The sequence below is a fragment of the Melospiza melodia genome, chromosome 1 (assembly GCF_035770615.1).
Source record: "Melospiza melodia melodia isolate bMelMel2 chromosome 1, bMelMel2.pri, whole genome shotgun sequence".
NCBI lineage: Eukaryota > Metazoa > Chordata > Aves > Passeriformes > Passerellidae > Melospiza > Melospiza melodia.
This window is the reverse complement of record NC_086194.1, coordinates 85,879,079-85,898,704: the sequence shown is the minus strand read 5'-3', so window position 1 is coordinate 85,898,704 and position 19,626 is coordinate 85,879,079. Positions and strand designations below refer to the sequence as shown.

The window sequence follows — 19,626 nt, the reverse complement described above, 5'->3', positions numbered from 1 at the left end:
ATTCACCTTCATGTTACTGTGTCGTGGTAATCCTGTTTAGCTATTCTCTCACTCATTCACTACCCTGACAGCCCAAAATCCTGTGGAACTACTTGCCAGCTAAGGCAAGAAAGTTTAATAAGGGGTTTTGCACAGGCAGTTCCTGATCTTCAATGAGATAAGAAGTTAACCTAGTCTATATTTAGATTCATTTAGGGTAATGTGGATTTTCTTGAAATTCCTCTCACTACAAAGAGCTTTAGGTAGCCATCCCAGAGCTTTTTAAGAAATTTGTTCAATAAAGATTCCACAGAAGTCAGTAGATCTACAAAGGGTTAAATTTGACTTGAGATGCTGGCCAGAATTCCTTGCAAAGTTATGGAGATACCCATGGAGTAATGAATTCTCTCTGTGGCTTGAACTGCTTTTCTACCACTGCGTTTAGATTTGACTTTAAAGCCAAATCTCATCATGTTTTCTTCTTCCTCCTGGTTTTAATGAATGCCACTTGCTTGGCCCTTGTGAGTCTACAGCCTGTCTTTTTATAGTGGTAGACCGAGCTGTTGGTTACATTTGTTGCCCTTGTCTAAAAGGGTACTGAGGAACAGCAATTTTCATTCTCCAGCTTTTGTTATGGCTCTGGCTACAGCATCCAGATTGATTGGATGGGGGAGACTCATACATTGTCGAGCCAAGCTTTTCTGACTGTATTTTTCCCCTAGTACAGCTGTCTGTATATTAAAAAGGATGTTATGCACATTTATGTTTGAACTATGTACTTATTCTTCACATAGGCACAGAGTTATTTTGCTTCTCCCAGAATCATGCAGCCTTTCGATATAGGGAGAGATACTATCCTCCTTATTTTTTAAAATTATGGGGTATTCATTAAGAAGAATGCAAGATGTGGGTCTGGATTATGTAAGATGTAATGTAAGATGTGGTTATCTGTCAATACTCCTTTAACTTTTAGCCTTAGCTTTCCAAATGTCTTTAGCCAAACAGTTTTACTATCCTACCTCTGTGGGCCTTATCTGTAAAAGAAGAATTAGTTATCTCCGAATTTCAAAGGAGTGTTGGAAGGATTAATTTGCTATGCTTTCTGTTGAATGTTTTGCAAAAAGATAGATGCTAAGAAAGTATTATTATTGTTTCAAAAGCATTTTTGTTCTGTAAATTTTCTCTAAGATACCATATTTTCATGCTAGGACTATTTATATTCCTATAGATGTGGATATTTTTTAAAAACAACATGCATTTAATTTGCCTCTGTGAAACCCTACATAATATGAACTGCATTAATAAATTCCTCAAAGTACTACAGACAAAAGACTGAATTCAGAAACCCTCAGTATCTTACAGCCCCTGAAATGCCTCATTATTTAGTGATACTTAAACTAATCTGCAGTAACTCTCTCTGTATCATTAAAATTCTGCTAGGCATTCACATTATTTCTAGGGACTTTGAAGTAGATAAGATTTTGGATTTGTTGGTGTTTTGGCATTTTTTATGTGGTATACTGAGGAAAGAAAAAATAATACAATAGACATTTTTCACAGAGATACACCCTTTAAAAATATATCTGTCTAGCAAAACTGTAATAGACTATTGCTGTCTCTGTTTCACATTTAGCTTGTGCTTGACATAGGATAGCTTTGCCCATCTCCCACTTTGAGAGGTCTTAAAGCTTTTTTACATTTTTGATGAAATGAGATTTTTTCATAATTGTCTCTACCATGCAGAAAGATGAGGCAGTTGTTTTGGACACGCTGTACTGAGTTCAGTGAACCTGGTGAAGCTGCAGCAAGGATTGATGGCTACCCAAAATATTCAGACTTTCTGTGTCGAACACAGAACCACAACTTCATGGTTTCTCATGGAATTCCAGCTCCCCACATCATGTGAACATGCTAGAATCACAGCTGTTTGGTGAGGTTTACTTTTAAAGCACAGAAAGTAAAGAAATAGACCAACCACACACAGCAAATCAAAGAACAGTTGCACAGAATGTTCTTCCATATTTATTACTGGGTTTAAAATATTATAATCTAAATCTGCGAGTTTTTGTTTTGTTTTTTTTACAGTGCATGTGATGAAACTAGCAAGAGAAAGCACCTGATTCTTCAATAAGTATCAGTCCTCTTAATGAGAGTCCACCATGCATTTCTAAGCTGTTGTTACAAGCAACTAACCTGGGTCACAAGCTAGATGAGGCTGGAGACTGAAAAATTCAGTTGAGGGGAGAAGTCTTTACTGGAGCAGACAAGCACAGACAGTTCAAGATGAAACTGTGAGATGCTTTGTGTCAGGTTACCAAGGATGTTCATGAGATGACCATTAGGTGTTGCTTTCCTAAACTGTTCAGAGAGTACTCAATATCAGCAGTCCACCTGACTTGCTGCTTCCCTTTCGGGTGGTGATTTATAGGGGGTAAACTTCTGTCTTTTTCACAGGACAAGTAACAGATTTTGATCCAGATCCCTACTGGATGGACTTTACCATAAAGAGAAAAAGGGGATCTTAAAACCAGAGTAAAGGTTTTTGTTGAAAACTGAGATACAAAGTTAAACAAGTACCATATGTCCCTTCCAGAGGCTAATAGTTTTAGGACAGTAAAATTACAGAAATCAGTATATTCTGTTAGCTTTCTGCTTTATGTCTTTTCATACATGTCAGTTTTCATTCAGATGAGAGTCCAATACCAAATCCATCCCATCACTGAATATCCCCTGAGTTTTGGGACTTGCACATTAAAATATTCAGCAACCCAATTGGACTTCAACAGTATTTTCTTTTCTCTGTTTTTGTGGTGAATATTAATTTCCTTTAGGGTTCCCTGAATGTGCTTTGCAGGGGATAAGTGGAATGGGTAAGGAAAGGGCAACTTGCTGGAGAGACAAGTGTGTCAGCATGGTGTCATAGCCAAAGTGGGAAGGTTTTCAGAGGGAAAAATAGATGCAGCAGTCTCAAGAGATAGCCAGCCCCCTGCCTAATTGCTGTGTACTGGTAGATCAACCCACATTTGTATCACTGTGTCCACAACGATCACCAGCTCAGAACAAGCAAAAACTCACATAAATGTCAGGGCTAGGTATGAACCTGTCCTTCCAGTAGCTCTTTCTCCTGATCTTATTTTCCAGTGCATGATATGAAACTCTTAGAGAGCATCTAAAGAAGGGCAACAAGAGGGTGAAGGGCCTTGAGGAGAAGCCATACGAGGAGCAGCTGAGGCTACTTGGTCTGTTCAGCCTGGAAAAGGGGAAACCTCCTTTTCCCCTTTAGGGAGGAAGAGGAAGGACAGACACTGAGCTCTTCCCTGTGGTGCCCAGTGATAGGACCCAAGGGAATGGCATGAAGTTGTGTCCGGAAGGGTTTAGGTTGAATATCAGGAAAAGGTTCTTCATACAGAGGGTGATTGGGCACTGAAACAGGCTCCCCAAGGAAAGTGGTCCCAGCACCAAGCCTGACAGAGTTCAAGATGATTTTGGACTGTGCCCTTGGGCTCATGGTGTGATTCTTGGGGTGTCCTGTACAGGGTCAGGAATTGGAGTTGATGATCCTTGTGGATCCCTTTGAGCTCAGCATATTCTGTGATTGTATGGTCACACCTGTCAGCCGCCCCTCAGCTCCTCCCTCAGTGAGGGTGGCAGTACAGAATGACTGGGGAAGCACTGTGGAAAGCTGAAAGATTTATATTTGGAAGTGCTTCAGGCTGATTGGATCAGAAGGAAAGTTTCAGAAGGGCACATACCACAGGTCTGAGGAGCTGCCCATTCCCACTGTGGATCTGCACACCTCTGTCAGTGCCTCTTCCATCAAGATTCTGGTCTTTGTCTGGCTCTTTGCGTGCATTTTGGAAGCATCAGTGATAGCCCTGACCATAATGAGAATTACAAAAAAGAGCTGTGCTATGCAGGAACTTGACTGCAGAGACAAGGCTGCTGGTAGCTATACATATTTGGTGTGAGGCATGAGGGAAGGGAAATGCTGGGGAAAAAGAAGTAACAATTACACAAATCGGTTACATTACACTGTAAAATCTGTGAAATGGTAAGAATGAAACTGGCTGCCTCACTACACAACTTAAATAGAAAGAAAAAAATAATAAGCAAAAGTGTGATCAGGAAAGAAATATGACAAGCAATTTGTGAAAGAAGTTGAAAGTAATCTAGAAAGAGTTTATCAACTGAAGCAAGAAAGCAGTCAGGTGAATAGCTCTGTTCCTGAGGATTTAGGGGGCCCTAAGGAATATGCCTAACCCCATGGGCAACATCCACCAAAAATGGGGATCTTTTTGTTGGGCCTCACATCCTAGCACCACATCTGGCCATGCAGGTGGGACATCCAAGCCATTATCTGCAGAGTCTCTCATTTTGCACCACTCATACGCACCACAGCAATGAATGAAATGCTCCTTTAAGCTTAGTCAGGGCAGACAAAGAACCATCTTGGTCTAGGTTTTAAATAAAGTGTAAATTCCATTGTTGATCCCACCATGACACAGTCTGAGAGCTCTCTGTGCTTCACTTGCATTTATAAATAACACCATTCTAATTTTCTTGAGTCCTGCATGATACTTTCCCAAACATTATGATGGAGCAGGTCCAACCCAAAATCTCATATACAAATATTTGTATCAGATTCCATTAAACTTTATGAAACTCTGAAATGTTCTCCTTTGACCCTTGGAGAAGACTTGTATTGGACCTGAATTTGAATTTAAAATTTTCCACTATTTTGTTACTATTTTAACTGTTGCCCTCCCCCCAAATCTGAAACACTCGCACTCATACATATCCTCCTCTTCCCTGTACCCATTTCCTTCTTGAGGGCATGTTGTAACCTGTTTGTCTGCTTGTTTTGAACTCCATGTACTGATGGGTTCCTCTCAAATTTAGGTGGGGTTTACACTACTCCATAACTCATAGAGTTTTTCTGTGATGGAAAGCCCTGGGAGAATGCACACTGGGGAAGTCACAAGCTGCTATTTGCACAGAGATAGTAGTTCCTTGTCATCATTTGGGTTTGTTTATCTCCCCACCTCATATGATTTCCAGATGAGCTTAGCACACTTTGAGTCCTCTAATAATGCTGCTGCAGCCATGTGACTGCCTGGCTGAGTAATTCCCTGCAGAAGGAGACAAAACTGCATGTAACAAAGCTCAACAAACAGCCTTCAAAATGTGAACGAGTCACAGTAGTATCAAATACCATGTCACTTTGCCTGAAATCTCCTACTGGTGCCACAGCCATGTGGAGGCTGGATGTATGGTAGCTTACTGATCTGCAGGGAAGAGCATGGGTGGGGAGGGAGGGCTAGCTAGACCTTTGGCTTGTTTCCTTATCATCTTCCTCAAAGATCTCTGAGGAGGCAGGATTCCCTACCTCTTGGAGGTAAGGAGCAGTTTCCTTCTGCACCACCAGGGAGCCCAAATGCATTCTGGCTGTTCTGCAGTGGTATAAGATAAAATGAAGAAGACAGAGCAGTTGGCATCAAACATGCAGCAATCTGCTGAAGACCTTCTTGATTTATAGGTAATATATGAGAGGAGGGGAAAGGGCAGATAAAACCCAATTGTTCCCATTTTACAAAAAGCCTTGTGCTGTTTTCAGAACGGCTAATTGCATTGATTGTTCTGACCTCTGTATCTTCCTTTCATATGGGAACTGGTCACTGAATTGCAACTTGTTTTTCGGCTGGCTGACGGCGGAGAAGGGGCTGTCTGGCACGGCAAGGCTGGATGGGTGTGTGTAGAGCGTGAGCGTTTTCAGAGCATGACACTTAGGGAGGCTGCTGCTCAGCTGCCAAAAGCACAGCTGTTACAGAGCAAGGGAGGGAGCCTGGCAGCAGCCTTGTAATCAGGTAGGCAAACGTGCAAACCATATGCTTATTCCTGCCTAATTTTATTGCTCAAAGTGGCAGTATTATTAGCGGGTAGTGTCTGGGTTCACCAAGTCCTCTTTTCTGCCGGTGGCAGTCAGGCGGGGCTGGTGGGAGCAACTGGGTGTGTTTGCCCAGAAGCCGTATCTGTGAATGAAGAGATCAATAGCTGTGCTAAAAATCACTGAGCCATCTGGGATTTACAGATAGAGGATTGACTTGCAAATCCTCCTGAAACTGAGATCTGCAGTAACTGCTGAATAGCAGCACAAGCTGTGGAAGTGGTATAGAAAGTTATATAGAAGACCTGAAATGGTCTAGTGGTACTTTTCTCAGCCCTTGGTCACAAAGAAGCTCAGGAAAGGGTGAGAAGATGCTAAGGTAGGGGGAAGATGTGTTCTGCTGCTATTTTTTTATTTTTAACCCTGTGATTCTGAAGGTACTGCAAGATGATAGAAAATGCAGCTGTATTTTACCAATATCTGATGGCTACCAAAATCAGTGCCTGTACATCTGCATGAAAACAGGATAAGCCTATAATCAAGCAGGAGAGGGGGAGAAAAAGGTAGAGACAAAAGAAAAGGCTTGTTCAGAAAAGTGCCAGAGGATGCACTTGGAAATGGAGTTTATACTTTGAGCCAGTTTTATGCTTATTCTGCGCTCTGTGGTTATGCAGAACTACAGCAGCTGTCAGGCTGCAAAGAGGAGCTAGGGAAAAACTGAGACCTGAGAGTGGAAAGAAAATGTACAGAAACAACTTCTACTGTAGGTGAAGAAAGCCATGCATTCATAGCAGAGACCAGTAATTTCTCTAGTACCTTTCAGCATGGATTTTAAGTATGGAATTGGTCTTCTATTGATTAGCAAGGATGTTTGCCTTACTTAGCACAAAGAAATTGAAGTATGGGAAGTGTCCTGCTGGGTTTTGGTTAAGCTGTTCTGAAACATGGCCTGGGAGAAAGAAGGTGTTTGCTGGCATGGGGTGCTGTGATTATAGACCTGTGTCACAGTTAGGTGAATAGCTGTGTTCATGGCATGGAGCAAAATGAGTATTCTGCTCTGCATACTTCTCTGCTGTCTTTTAAAGGGGACAGAAATAGATGTTGAAACTCAGCCATCCATGATGAAACTAGACATCTAAAGACATCTGAGTAGGAAAATAGTAATATGTGGAGACTACAAAGGCTAAAAATCTCTGCTGATGTTGTAGACATTTGGGAAATGCAAACCAAACCTTCAGCATTTTATCCACTGACACAATTCAGCAAAGCAAACTAACAACTTTTCTCTGTTTATTGTTTCTTTTTTTCCTGGCAGGGCATGATCTTGACCTTAGCTTAGCCTAGATAGTTGCACTGTCCTCTGCTGTTCTATTTAAAAATGGTTATAGTGTTTATTTTAGGGTGTTTTTTGTGTGAAATTTACATCTAAGAGGGAAAGATTTTAGTGATGGGTAATGTCATCTTTGTTATAAAGTTGTAAAATATGGTACATGATTATTGGTCCTCCCTAATAGTAGTATTGCTAACTGTGCTGCATGTTAAGAGGTTTGTCAGTGCTAACAGCATTTGTCTAATCTTTTTCCTAAGTTTATTTCTCAATGGAAGCAACAACAGTAAAAAGACTTCAGGTAAAACATTGATAAGTATGAGGCATCTGTCATGTCTGTAGTTTTCACTGGAATCATACAACAGATACAGTACTGTGACTTTAGCTAGCAGCGATCTAATTCCACTGCCCTCTGTGTTAGCAGAGCTACACTTCCTGCCCTGGCCTTCCTAAGAAACAGAGCTAGGTCTTTGTAACTCATTTCTGTTATTGAGACTGCAGCCCTGCTTGTTCTGCTCCCAAAATACAGATCCATTGCCAGTTGAAATGAAGAAGCAGTTTATCTTGTCTTGGGGTGCAGCTACAGGAGAATGTCTCTTCTCCTGGGACCTGGACCACTGAATGTCATCTCTCTGCAGGGCAATCTTCCCAGGTGGCACTAAAAGGTTATAGTCATCATTTCTATAATGCCATTGCTCCATGATATTATAGGGGGCATCTGTGTAGTCAAATATGTTCACAGCTATCAAGAAAGCTCACTAGATAATCCTCTATCACAACATATCACTACATATCCTTCAAAGATATTGAAGAAAAAAAATATAATTTAGATGTCTTCTTACAAAATCTTTCTCTGTGCGTGCAATCTCAGGAGATCAGAAGTTGAATGAAACTTCTTTGAGCATAGTCACTGATTTCTATGCATTATCTTCATGAGGGCAGTAAGAGTGGGGATTAGATAGGTAGGAAAGCACAGACCTATTAATTTTCATAAGGAGTGGTCAGTCTTACTGAAGATTAGACTTTTAATCTCTGAAGGAGTCATCATGCTTTATTGGATAAAGGATCGGCAAATGAAAACTTCTCTGAGGAAACTCAGTGTGATGGGTGACAAAGAAGTAAAATGGCCCAACACAATCTTTCATATGCTGCTTAGAAGAAAAATTCTAGCTCAACAGTGAAGCTAGGATTTGATTTATCAAATTGAGAAACAGTCTCAAACTTTGTTATTTTTGCTTTGATTTTCAAGCAATAGGTATGTGAGTAAAGTCCAGATGCCTCTTTCTTTCTAAGCCTACCACTCTCAGACAGTAGAACAGGAGGTGTCTGGCATTTTTAACAGCCTATCAAGCTGATAAAGGAGCAAATGTGTCTGTTGGAAATTCTGTGGTTTATTATCCTGAGAGGGTAAAACAAGCAAAAAACCAAAGAAAACCCAAAGAAAACAAAACCAAACAAACAAACAAAAAAAAAAAACCCAACAAAAATCCACAAACAAACAAACCCAAAAGACAACCAAAAAGAACCACCAGAAACAAACGCAAACCACAAACAAACAAAAAGACCCCAAAACCAACCTGGAAAAAATCTGTGCAAGGTTGTATTTCTGAAACACAATGACTAGGGGAAACACAGAATCCACTTACAAGTGAAGTGCAGAGCAAACAGAAACTGCAGCTGTGACTTAGACCACCATTGCAGTATTTCTGCCTCTTAGTAATTCTTGTTTCACACAGTCTTTGTCTGATAGACCTGTGGAAAATGTCTGTAAGAAATGGCAAAATGTACTTGGTTTTCTAGTTCTCAGTGGTCAGATCCACATAGATTCACAGTGGAGGCAAACTAAGAAAATGCTGGAAGCTTTTGGAAGTGCAGCTGTAGTGAAAAAACAGTTCTGTTTTCAGAAAGAGAGAGCGTTTTTTAGAGAGTCAAAAGACTCTCTAAAGGAGTTTAGGAGTTGTTTAATAGTTGTTTCCTCTTCCTCATGACAGATGCAAAGAACAAGAAAGGAAGTCCACATGGAGTAAACAAATTATTGGAGTAAACAATATTCTTTCTTGAAAATAATTTTTTGTCACAGTTTCAGTTGTTTCAGAGCAGTGAAAAAACAAAAAAGTTACATGTGATTGCTCAGAATTTAATCAGTACCAAAATAAATTGTAGCATTATTCTCAAATTTTCATGCTATTTTTTTCAAAGTTTAGTTTTTTAGGGATTGGAATTTGAGTTAGACAACTTTTCCCAAAATTGTTTTCCAGTTTACCAAAATTCAATTTTGAATATACCGATGCTACTTAGCATCAGAGGATAATTTAAATCAGAAGGGATTTCAGGATATCAGGGCAGTCAATTCAGTGGTACAATGGTAAAATGGTCCTTCATTCTGTAGTAGTTCAGTATAAGAGTAGGAAAAACTTTGAAAGATTCATGTTATGAATATGTTAAGCTGTAGAAGAGATTTGGGAGATTCTGTGTGAGTAAGAACTTTATGCAAAAGCTTTGGGTTTCTGGCTGGAGGTAGTTTTCTTAAAATTATGCAGTGGGAAATTTAGTTTTGCTGAGCACAGCGAAGCCAGGCAGTCCTGAAAACAATCCCCCAAATACTGCACCTTTTCCAGTTGTGATGGTGGTCTGGGCTTCAAGCCCACCACATACTTTCTGTGGTGTGTTTTGCCCTCAGCTGTGACTCTTCAGGTATGAACCTAACCAAAATGTTTTTGAAGCATTTTTTTCATTTTGTCAATTTATATTTAGAAATATATTGGGAAAACAAAAAATCCTGCCAGGAAATGATGATCAGGAGAGTCCCTCTGAATGTGCATGAATTTGATATCAAGTCAGAGCCTTTTCAAGAATGAAAGGAGTCTGCTTTTGGAGTCAGTGCAATTACACAAAAGATGAATCTGTCTCCCCTTGTACCTTTCCCACCTTTTGCTTAATGTGGTGCAGTGAACTAAAACTTGAAACTTGTAGAGCACCATTTTCACAATAGGAATGTCTGCTGATTAATCAGGCTGCAGTACTTAACATTAAATTTTGCTTACTATAATTGACTGTTGTGTCATGTTAATGAGATTTCTTTTAGTTTTACTGCCTGCATGCTGCTGATCTAGACAGCTAAGGATTTTGTATTATTTTATGTTCACCTATGCCTTCCTGGCTTTTTTGCCTTTTTTTTCCCCAGTTGGGGGGGTGTGCAGATGGAATGGTAGATTACTTCTCTGCTAAGTATTTTGTCTCTATCTGAAAGTGAATAGGTGTGTGCTTGAGTATATGAGGCTTCTGAGCCATCTTTATTTTAATTTTTAAAAACCAAACAGAACCTGAAAATAGTACTGTATCTTTGTTAAATATCCAAAGTAAAAAATTACCAATAGAGAATAAGCATGGGAAGTGGAGGGAGGAAGGAATTAAATAGAGAAGCAATGGCTTTTCTCCTTTCATTTCTGCAATTCTAAGCAGTTACAGAGTAGAGTAAAAAGATCTAAATGATGTAACTAGCCAAATGTACTTTTTCTGTTTCCCAAAGGCAAAGCAAATCTACTCATTGGAGACTTGACTCAGATGAAAATTGTATCTCCTGGGGAAAACTTTGGTTCTTGAAATGAGCATTGAAAGAAAGTTGGTGGGATTGTTAGCTTTGAGAAGCCAGTCTGCTCTGCTGCTGTGCCCAAGCTGTGACTACACATACTTTAAATTTACCTGTTTTGCTCTAGTTCTTCATGGACATGGCATAACTGCTGATACTGTATAACAGTACAAGCTGGTTGGAGGGTCTGCAGAGTGAGTCACATGCGGAGCAGCTGAGGGAGCTGGTGTTTAGCCTCAAGAAAAGAAGACTCAGAGAATACTTGATCACTCTCTACAACTGCCTGAAAGGAGGGTGTGGCCAGGTGGGGGTCAGTCTCCTCTCCCAATCAGCCAGCAACAGGCCAAGAAGATACGGCCTTGTGTTGTGCTGTGGGAGGTTTAGGTTGGACATCAAGAAGAACATCTTCACTGAAATGGTGGTAAAGCATTGCAGCAGACTGCCCAGGGAAGTGGTGGAAATGTTTGAGAAATTACTGGACATGACACTGAGTACTATGGATTAATTGCCACGGTGGTGTTTGGTCAAAGGTCAAACTTGATCTTGGAGGTCTTTTCAAACCTTAATGCTTCTATGATTCAGTGTTTACCTCACATGGAGGAGATGACCCAGGGATGTTTAATCTGCACATGGTATAGAGCAAGTGTAGTTCTTTGAGGGGAGAGACAGATTTAGCATTCAGGTGACTGTTATTTATTACTCCTATTTGTAAGTCACATCACAAATGAGAGTAAAAGATCTGGCCATGTTGAACTTGAGAGACTTACGCTATCTGACATTAGCAGTGTCCTGAGCTAATTAATGCAGTGCTCTGCATATTTATCACAGTGAGAAAGAAGCTTTGGCTCATTCACAAGCCATGGAGATGCAGTTTCTCCAAGGCTTGAGCACAGTCATGAGCAGCAGGAGTGACTAACCTCCACTTAAGAATCCTCCTTTAGGCTGGAGTTGATGGGTTTTCTTCCTTCTGCCAAAACATAAGCCATCTGAAGAGATAAGTAATCCTTATCAGTTATTTACAGATGCCTTAAACAGCAGAAGCAAGTAGAGGCTTTAGTTTGGATGCCATGGTGTTGAACAGTGATTTGTTGGATTTTTGGTCCAAGAAAAAGGTCATTAACAAAATGAACCCAGCACCACCAATCTATAATGGCCACTAAAACATCTGGTCTTGGAAGGCTGGCAGGCTGAGGAGGGTGAGGAGAAGCCATCTGATAAAAAAATCAAATCAGCAGTGACTGAACACAGACGTTTTTTGCAGGGACTAAACCAAAATGAAGAAACTGTGGTTGAGTCTCTGATGGCTTTCACTGTAGGCGCCAACACTAATTATCAAGTCCAGAGACCAACCCAAAATGTCCTAAGGGATGGACTGCAAATCAGAAGCTGCAAATTCAGGTTTAAATGGGACACAATCTGTGCTGGATGCCACACTCTCTTCTTGTTAGATTAGGCTTGTGTCCATCCACAGTGTAGGTTACCCAGGGATTTTTTTGTAGCAGTGATTACTTGGAAATCACCCCTGCTTGTGTTCACCCTCTTGCTTCTGATGCATAACTTCTCAGAAGAGCAGCATTGGATTTTTTTTTGCAGCCATAAAAATTGACCTGTTGTTTTCAGCCTTTGAGACCTCTGAGTCATTTTGGAGTGGTTTTGACCTGTTTTGTGCCTGAGTTTTCTTGCTTACAAGCTGGTTTTCCCTGAAGAAGTGCTGTTACAATTGCTGCCCTTGCAACGCTGCTTTTGTCACATGTATGACTGTGTCTGCAGGAGTCATTCTCTGCTGCTTCTCTGCTCTCTGCTTGTACAATCCATGCTGTCATTTCATAAATTGTATTTAAAGATGGTATTAAAATTGGTGGTATTTAGGCTTACATTCCCCAAACAATTGTGCTTTTGTTTGTTTGCAAATGTGGCTGGCTGGACACATTTTAAAGGGGACTGCCTTTAAATTCTCACTCCTTGCTTTTGAAAGTCTTCAATGCATATTAAGGTAGGTCCATGTAGTCACCAGTCATATTTGAAAACATGAACCTTCAGATTGGCCTTTTTTATTTGGTTGGGGTTATTTTTAAATCTTCTTTCTTTGAGACCTCAAGGGAGAGACAAATTAATCATCATCGCAGTGACACTCCATTAGGGAAACAAAATTCTTTTTGAAGTCTCTGTGCAGTTATTACAAGGAAACTTTCATTGTGCCATAACCTCAGAGATTAAATTTGATAAGACAATGAAAAACAATACTCATTTCAAGAATGCGACAAAATATTAAATTTGTTCCATTAACTAGTTTGTGATATATTTTATCATCCTTAAAAGAGAGGTAAATGATCTAGAATGGAGTACTGTGCCAAGTGTGTGTCTTTGTTTCTCAGGCCAACTTTGTGCATTATGTGAATGTCCACGTTTGCATAAGGACATACTCTCAGTGCCTTCCTTACCTCCCAGCATCTGTAGGTTGTAGTTGGCAAAGCACTGGGGAAGAGAACTCGTTCCAACTAATCTTGGAAACTGAAGCAGTAGCTCAGGGGAGTGGGATACCAAGTTTAGCACTGAAGGTTGGCAAAGACGGAGTAAGTGTGGCTGATGCTCAGAGAGTTTGAAGGGAGGGGACAGGTTGCTGCTGGCTTGCTTTTATCTCATTCCCTCCAAGCAAGCAGTAGCATACCTGACTGCCACCTCCAAAGCAGAGTGATGACATGCCATTACTCAGCATTGTTGAGGGCTAGGAAGAGAGAAACACTACAGTTATAACTTTCCTAATGCATGCCCTAGCAGTTTCCTGTGCTGGCTTGACTTGAGATTGTCAGAGAGTATATATTCTCTGAACAACAGGCTTGCCATTTGGGGTTCTAAAATAGAATGCATTCCCTGCATCTGAATGAGGTGGCTCTTCCCTTGGTGAAGGCCCTTGCTCCATCCAGCCTAGAAACTAAGAGTCCAGAATGCATGTAAGCAGTTGCTTTTTTTATCAAAGCAGCAGTGATTTTCTGAAAGCAGTAAGTAGATCCTTCCACATGTGTCCCAGCAATGCAGATTTCTGCCACTTGTAATGAAATGCCTAATTGCCAGCAGGACAAGGAGCCAGGCACCAGTTGAAACTCAACAGGAATATTTTTTTTTGCTTTATTGGGCAGAATCTAGAAGTCTACAATCACTACATGAAACTGAAACTGTATTCTGGAAACATGAAATTGAATGCAGACCTGGGCACTCTTGAGATGATAATGAACCACAGAAGCTTGGGGTGTACTAGATTATGATGCCAGCCCTTATGGTAAGCATCAATTTATCAATTGCTTTGATGCAAATGAGTATCTCCTACCAAGCTAAAATTATGTTTCTGCAGCAAATCAAAGCTCAGCAGTAGGATTTATATATAGATAGATAGATAAATCGTAGCTGTGCTTAGCAGTGCTTCCCTCACCATTTTTCACAGGGACAGTAAAGTCATTAATCTTTCCTAGTAAGAAGCTTTTAAAAAAAGAGACAAAAAGGCTTAGGAACATATCAACAATTTAGTGTTCAAAAAGAGAAGTGGTTACTGACAGGAGTTCCGTCTTATTTAAGCCACATCTGAATGTGTACCTAGAGTAAGAGAGTGGTAGATTGCAGTTGCACTGCTAGGTTGCGTGTGCTGTACCACCAAGTGTGTTTTTTTGGGTGAGTAGGTGAAATTCTGCATGCAGGAAGAGATGCATTTTGAGCGTGACTGGGGCTTCAGGTCTCATTTGGTGAAGAAAAAGTGTACCCCGAAAGGAAAAGAGCCACGGGCACTGCAGAGAGGAATGCTGCTGGGAAGTTGTGTAGGACTCAGGCATACACTGCTTACCCTGGTATTTTTTCTGCTTGTCTTTTAAATGAAAGTACTGCTTTGTAGTTTTTTATGCACCCCACCAAATAATACATTCCCTGTGAAATCTAATGGGAAGTTACTGCTGTAATTAATTCATTGATTGTTTCAAACAATTGCTAATTGTACGTGGTTGGAAAGCTGGGAGGATCTCACTGTCACTAATGTGACTGGAAAATTATAGATTTTTCTTTTCATATTTTTTTTCCTGTAAAACATGTTTTCTTTGCAGTAGCTTTTATTTTTGTCCACCTAACTTTCAGTTCCCATGACTGACAGATGCAGGCTAGCAATCAGCCCCAGGGCAGGAAAAAGGATGGAGATATTTCAGACCTCAATAATTCAGCCCCCTTAGGGACACTTTAGGTAAAAAAAGTATTCATTCTTATGTGTCATGCATGTATGCTACTGTAAGCACGTAAAAACAAAGATCTGTGCAATAGCAAAAAAGTCTATATACCACTGCAAGCATTACCTTTGGGAGGTTTCTAAGTGCCAGAATATGGTTCAGTAGTTCTTCTTTTAGAAGAGGAAACAAAAAAGGAAAACAAATAGCTTGGAAAGCCACCTCTGAGATGCTGCTTCTGCATCTTGGCATAAGAGCCTGTACACTGCCCACGCACATTCGATATTTCTTTTCAATGAGCAGTGTGGTTTCTAGCTTTTACCACAAATCCTGGGGAGACTGAAAAATACGAGCTCTTCCCTGTTTTTCTTCTCACAGCCAGTTAACAGAGCAGCTACATGGCACAATGTGTTGGCACAGTGCTTCTTCCAGATAACATGTCATGCTCCATGTGTCCTTTTGCAGCAATGCATTGCTCTCTGTGGATATATCTCTTCTGAAGAAATGCCAGTCCCAGGCCTAGGTGTAGCAGTAACTTGTAGCCACTTCTCCCCAAGATATTGGGAGATTTTTAAGCGAATGTGTCCACAAGAACTGACTGGAGCCATCATTAAAAGTAAGCTCCTCTCTTCCGATGTGTGTCTTGCAGCCCTACTTCAGATGTGCAGTGAATTTGTGCAAGACATTGCTGTATCTCAGTTACTTATCTATAGGATAAGTGCATTTGCATGTAATGAAACAGGAGCTCCTTCTGAGTCTTTTCTTTAGTGACTAAGCCTCATATCTTTACAGAGGCTTCCAGAATTCAGTGTGGTACAATTACAAACTAGGATTTTCTTCTGGTGCTCTGTGTTTGTTTATGCAGGTTAGCTCTGTTTTACTATTGGTATATCTGGGAAGATCTTGCTATGTCAGTGATGCCCTAATAATCACCACTGTAATGGGCTCATGCTATATAAGGACTGAATTCTGCTAGATTTACTAGTACTGAGTAGTAGATTTTCCTTACTCTGCATCCATAAAACAATATTAATATCTAAAGTAAGATATATAAGAGGCCTTTTTGCAATATAGACTGCAAGGAAATCATTCTCTTTGAAGAGAACTTTCCATAGTGCGGCCAGAGAGGCTCTAAGTGTGTTTTTTCCTTTGAAAATTACATCTGTAGTCATGGGTTCACTTGCCTTATACTGAGCAATGCAAAAGACATTTTACAGCAATATTTGCATGAATTTGCATTCAGTTTAGCATGGCGGAGGAGTTTAATTCCACATTAATCTGTGCATTGATTTTATAGGAGTTTTTCATAGCTTTATGGGGGAAGATAAAGCCGCTGAAGGGTTGACACAGATTCAGTGGGATGTTCTTCCCATAAGACAAGGCAAAAATGAAATTTCAGTGTGTACAGGAGGAGAGTTATCAAACAGAAATTGGTCTGGAATTTCTGTTTTAGGAAAGGTCTTGAAGTATTGTGGTTAATTAAAAAAAAAAAACTAAAATCACATTTCTGAGAAATGAAGGTGCTCAGCTTGTTTGTCTGCTTTTCAGAGTGAAAGAGTGAATGGGCTCACAGCATAGCCTCACAGACACAGATGTTTCTTTAGGCTGAGAATGCAGCTGAAGATGGGGCCTGTTTGGCCCAGGAGAAATATTATTTGGTTGAATTTTTTCCATGAGAAAAAGGGGGCGAAGGGAGAGGATGTGGAATCTTTGTACATTATCCTGTGGCCAGAATCAGGTAGCATAAGGTTTTTACCAGGAAAGCGCTTTCTTCAAAGATGCCCCATTTCACTTGGTTGAATACATATATATAAAAGACAAAATCTGTTGAATGCTTATTTAAATAACTCTTGATCAGTTTGGTGGGTTGGAAGTACTTGCATTTCAATTCTGATATCAATGACTCCCTTTAAAAAGTTCTCAAGAAGCAATGAAGATTGACTTTCTTAGCTTAGATCTGTATCTACCCTTAAATACCCTAAGTGTTTCTTTCAGTCCAGCTCTAAGAAGAAAAAGGCAGGGGAAGGTATGACTGAATTATAAAACCTTCAGTCCCTACACCAACATTAGAATTCTGTATTTAGATCAAAAATTAGTGCTAATGAACAGAAATTAAGATTTTAATGCTCTGCTCTGAGAAGCTATCCAGAATAAAATGAGAGAAAATAGTAATTTTAATTGTTAATGGGGAAAGTAGCACAGGAAATTATTTTTGCAAAATGCCATTGATCAGGACTGTAATTAAAAGGCATCTTAAAGAAATGAAGAGAAGCTCAGCATAGATTTAGATTTTAAAGCATGCTGGATTTAGAGTGCTCCAGATGTTTTCTTAGAACAAGCTTCATTGACCTGGAATATCAAAGTGTGCCAGCGTACTCACTGGAGCATTGTTAATGCCTCTGGCTGGGTTTGTTTCAGGATCCTTGGTTTGAATTTCAGTGTATTTAATTTGTGAGCACAGTGAACTACAGAGAATGATTAATCTACAGAGATTAAATTTATAAAGGGATACCAACCATCCAAACACAAAGATTCGCATTGTGACATCTCTCTATTCTATTTTGGTTTTAACTAAATCATCCCAAGTGTGTAGATCCATTGTTCACTGGAAAGCTATTTTTGCAAGGCTTGCATTATCAAAAATCTTAATCAGCACAACTGTGTTTGAAATATGTTTTCATATTTTTAAAAGGCCTGTGTCTTATCTGACGTGTCATTCCAGGCACCTTTTATAGCCGAAGATACCAGCAAGTGATGCCCAAAACAACTGAAAAATTACAAAAAAACCTCTGTAATCTTCATTGAATTTATAGTTAGACAACTACCCATCCTCCCAAGCAGTAGACCATTGGAAGGTATTACTTTACAGAATGTTGGCATACAGTTTTAGATCTTAGAACTAAAAGACACTGATATTACGGTGTCTGTCATCTCAAACAGTGCCATGCTTCATGTCAACAGAGGTGAATGAGTCAGGCTTGCAGCACCCCCTGTGTCTACTGAGACATGGAAGAACTACCCTAATCTTTACAAGTATCTATTATGCAGAGGCAAAGTGCATTTTCTAAATTGCTTTGTGATGCAGTTGAAACCTGTGTTCTATAACTGAATAACCATCATCAATTTCAAGACGTGTGAGCAAAAACCAAAGGTTACGGGCATTGTCCTTCATGCCTCAGGACCATGAGTATTCCATAGTACTTTCCCAAAAGCTAGCATTCCTTTGGTAAGTGTCCCTGAATGATGTCATTTTGTCAAACCTAGCATGACCAGCTCTGACACTGGACAGGTGTAACCCTTTGGATAGCTGTGGCTATGCACTGGAAATCTCAATGTCTGTAAAATTGTCCCAATGTTACCATTACTGTGCAGCAAAAATGCTGTTTTACATGTTCAGAGTCAAATGTGCCAGGAGAAAGCATGTAGGGACAATAGATTAAAGAAAACATCAGGAGAATAAGTAATAGTACGCAGTAGCTTTAGTGAGAGTAAAGAATTTTCTGGACTGATCTAGGTCCTCAGCTAGCTCCTAATTTTTTTCTCCTTAATCAATCTGCAGTTCTTGCCCCTTCCTTTATTGTCCAAAATGCCTGCTTCTGTCTGTTCTCAGAGGATGGGGAGAAGGCACAGAAAGAAATGAAGGAAAGAGATTACCTCCTGTGCCATCCAAAGCTAGAACCCCTTTGTCTTTCCTTACAAACTGTACTTTTTTCTTCCTAGTCATGAAGGCACTGCCTTCCACCTCCTCTCTACGACGCCTCAATTTAATATTACTTGATTGTACCTCAATAATCACATCCCTGCCTTGGAGGCATGCACAGCTCCAGAAGTCCTAGTCCTAAATTCTGCACTTCAAGCTTCATATAACTGTAATTACTTTAACTCTGGTACAATTGTCAAAATACAAAATCTAATTGTATGAACAGTGCAGCCTAGAGTGGGAAGCTGATGACTGGTTAACCTCCCGTTCACTCCACACAATTAGTTTTGTTCTATCCTTCTTTAGACTTGAGGAAACTGATGTTTCGAAAGTTTGCACAGTCCAATTATTCAACATGATTATACTGCTGCAAATGCCAAATGTGGTCCCATTGCACAAACTCAAAGTAGAACATGCAGCAGAGTAGGATTGCTTAGCAGTATGCTAGATGAAGCGCTGTAGTGCAGGGGATTTTAAATCCATGCTAAATCAGTGACAATGGCAATGAGGTTATATCGGTATAACCTCACTAATGGGTCAGGCCACTGCAGTTTCTCTGGGGTCTCTGTGTATTAGCTCTTTGTACTTGTTTTATTTTTTTCCTCCTTTTAGCATCAACTAAATTTCCTATATTCCTTCTCTCCTCCAGCTCTCCTACCGGTTTTTGTGTTTTAACTAAGTCTCCATTGGCCAATACCTCTAATCTCGTCTCATGTATTTATTTACTATTCCCAAATGTAAAAAATAGAGGATTCATAATTCTGAATTGCCAAAAATTTCTGGAGAGGATCTGAGCTACAAGTTGTGACCTGCAAACCCCAGTGCTGCTCTGACAGTAACCCAGTAGAAGAGGAGTTGTGCATTGTGTAAATATAATGTTGTTTATAGCCCTTGCTAGCAAGCCAGAAGCTGACGCCATTCCTTGGTACTAATTAACACGCCTTCTCT

At 40.1% G+C, this 19,626-nt stretch overlaps 1 protein-coding gene across 5 annotated transcripts in view; it reads left to right on the top strand.

Annotated features, from left to right (window-relative positions):
• The window catches only part of PHACTR1 (phosphatase and actin regulator 1), a 298,270-nt gene that overhangs the window by 128,014 nt on the left and 150,630 nt on the right, over nt 1–19,626 (top strand). The window contains exon 1 of one of the 5 annotated variants that reach the window (XM_063160618.1): nt 5,741–5,843. The exons of the other annotated variants lie outside the window; for them this stretch is intronic. The gene's annotated coding sequence lies outside the window, so the exon portion shown is untranslated. Of the gene's footprint in view, nt 1–5,740; nt 5,844–19,626 lie in introns of those variants that run through there. 5 annotated transcript variants of the gene reach the window in all.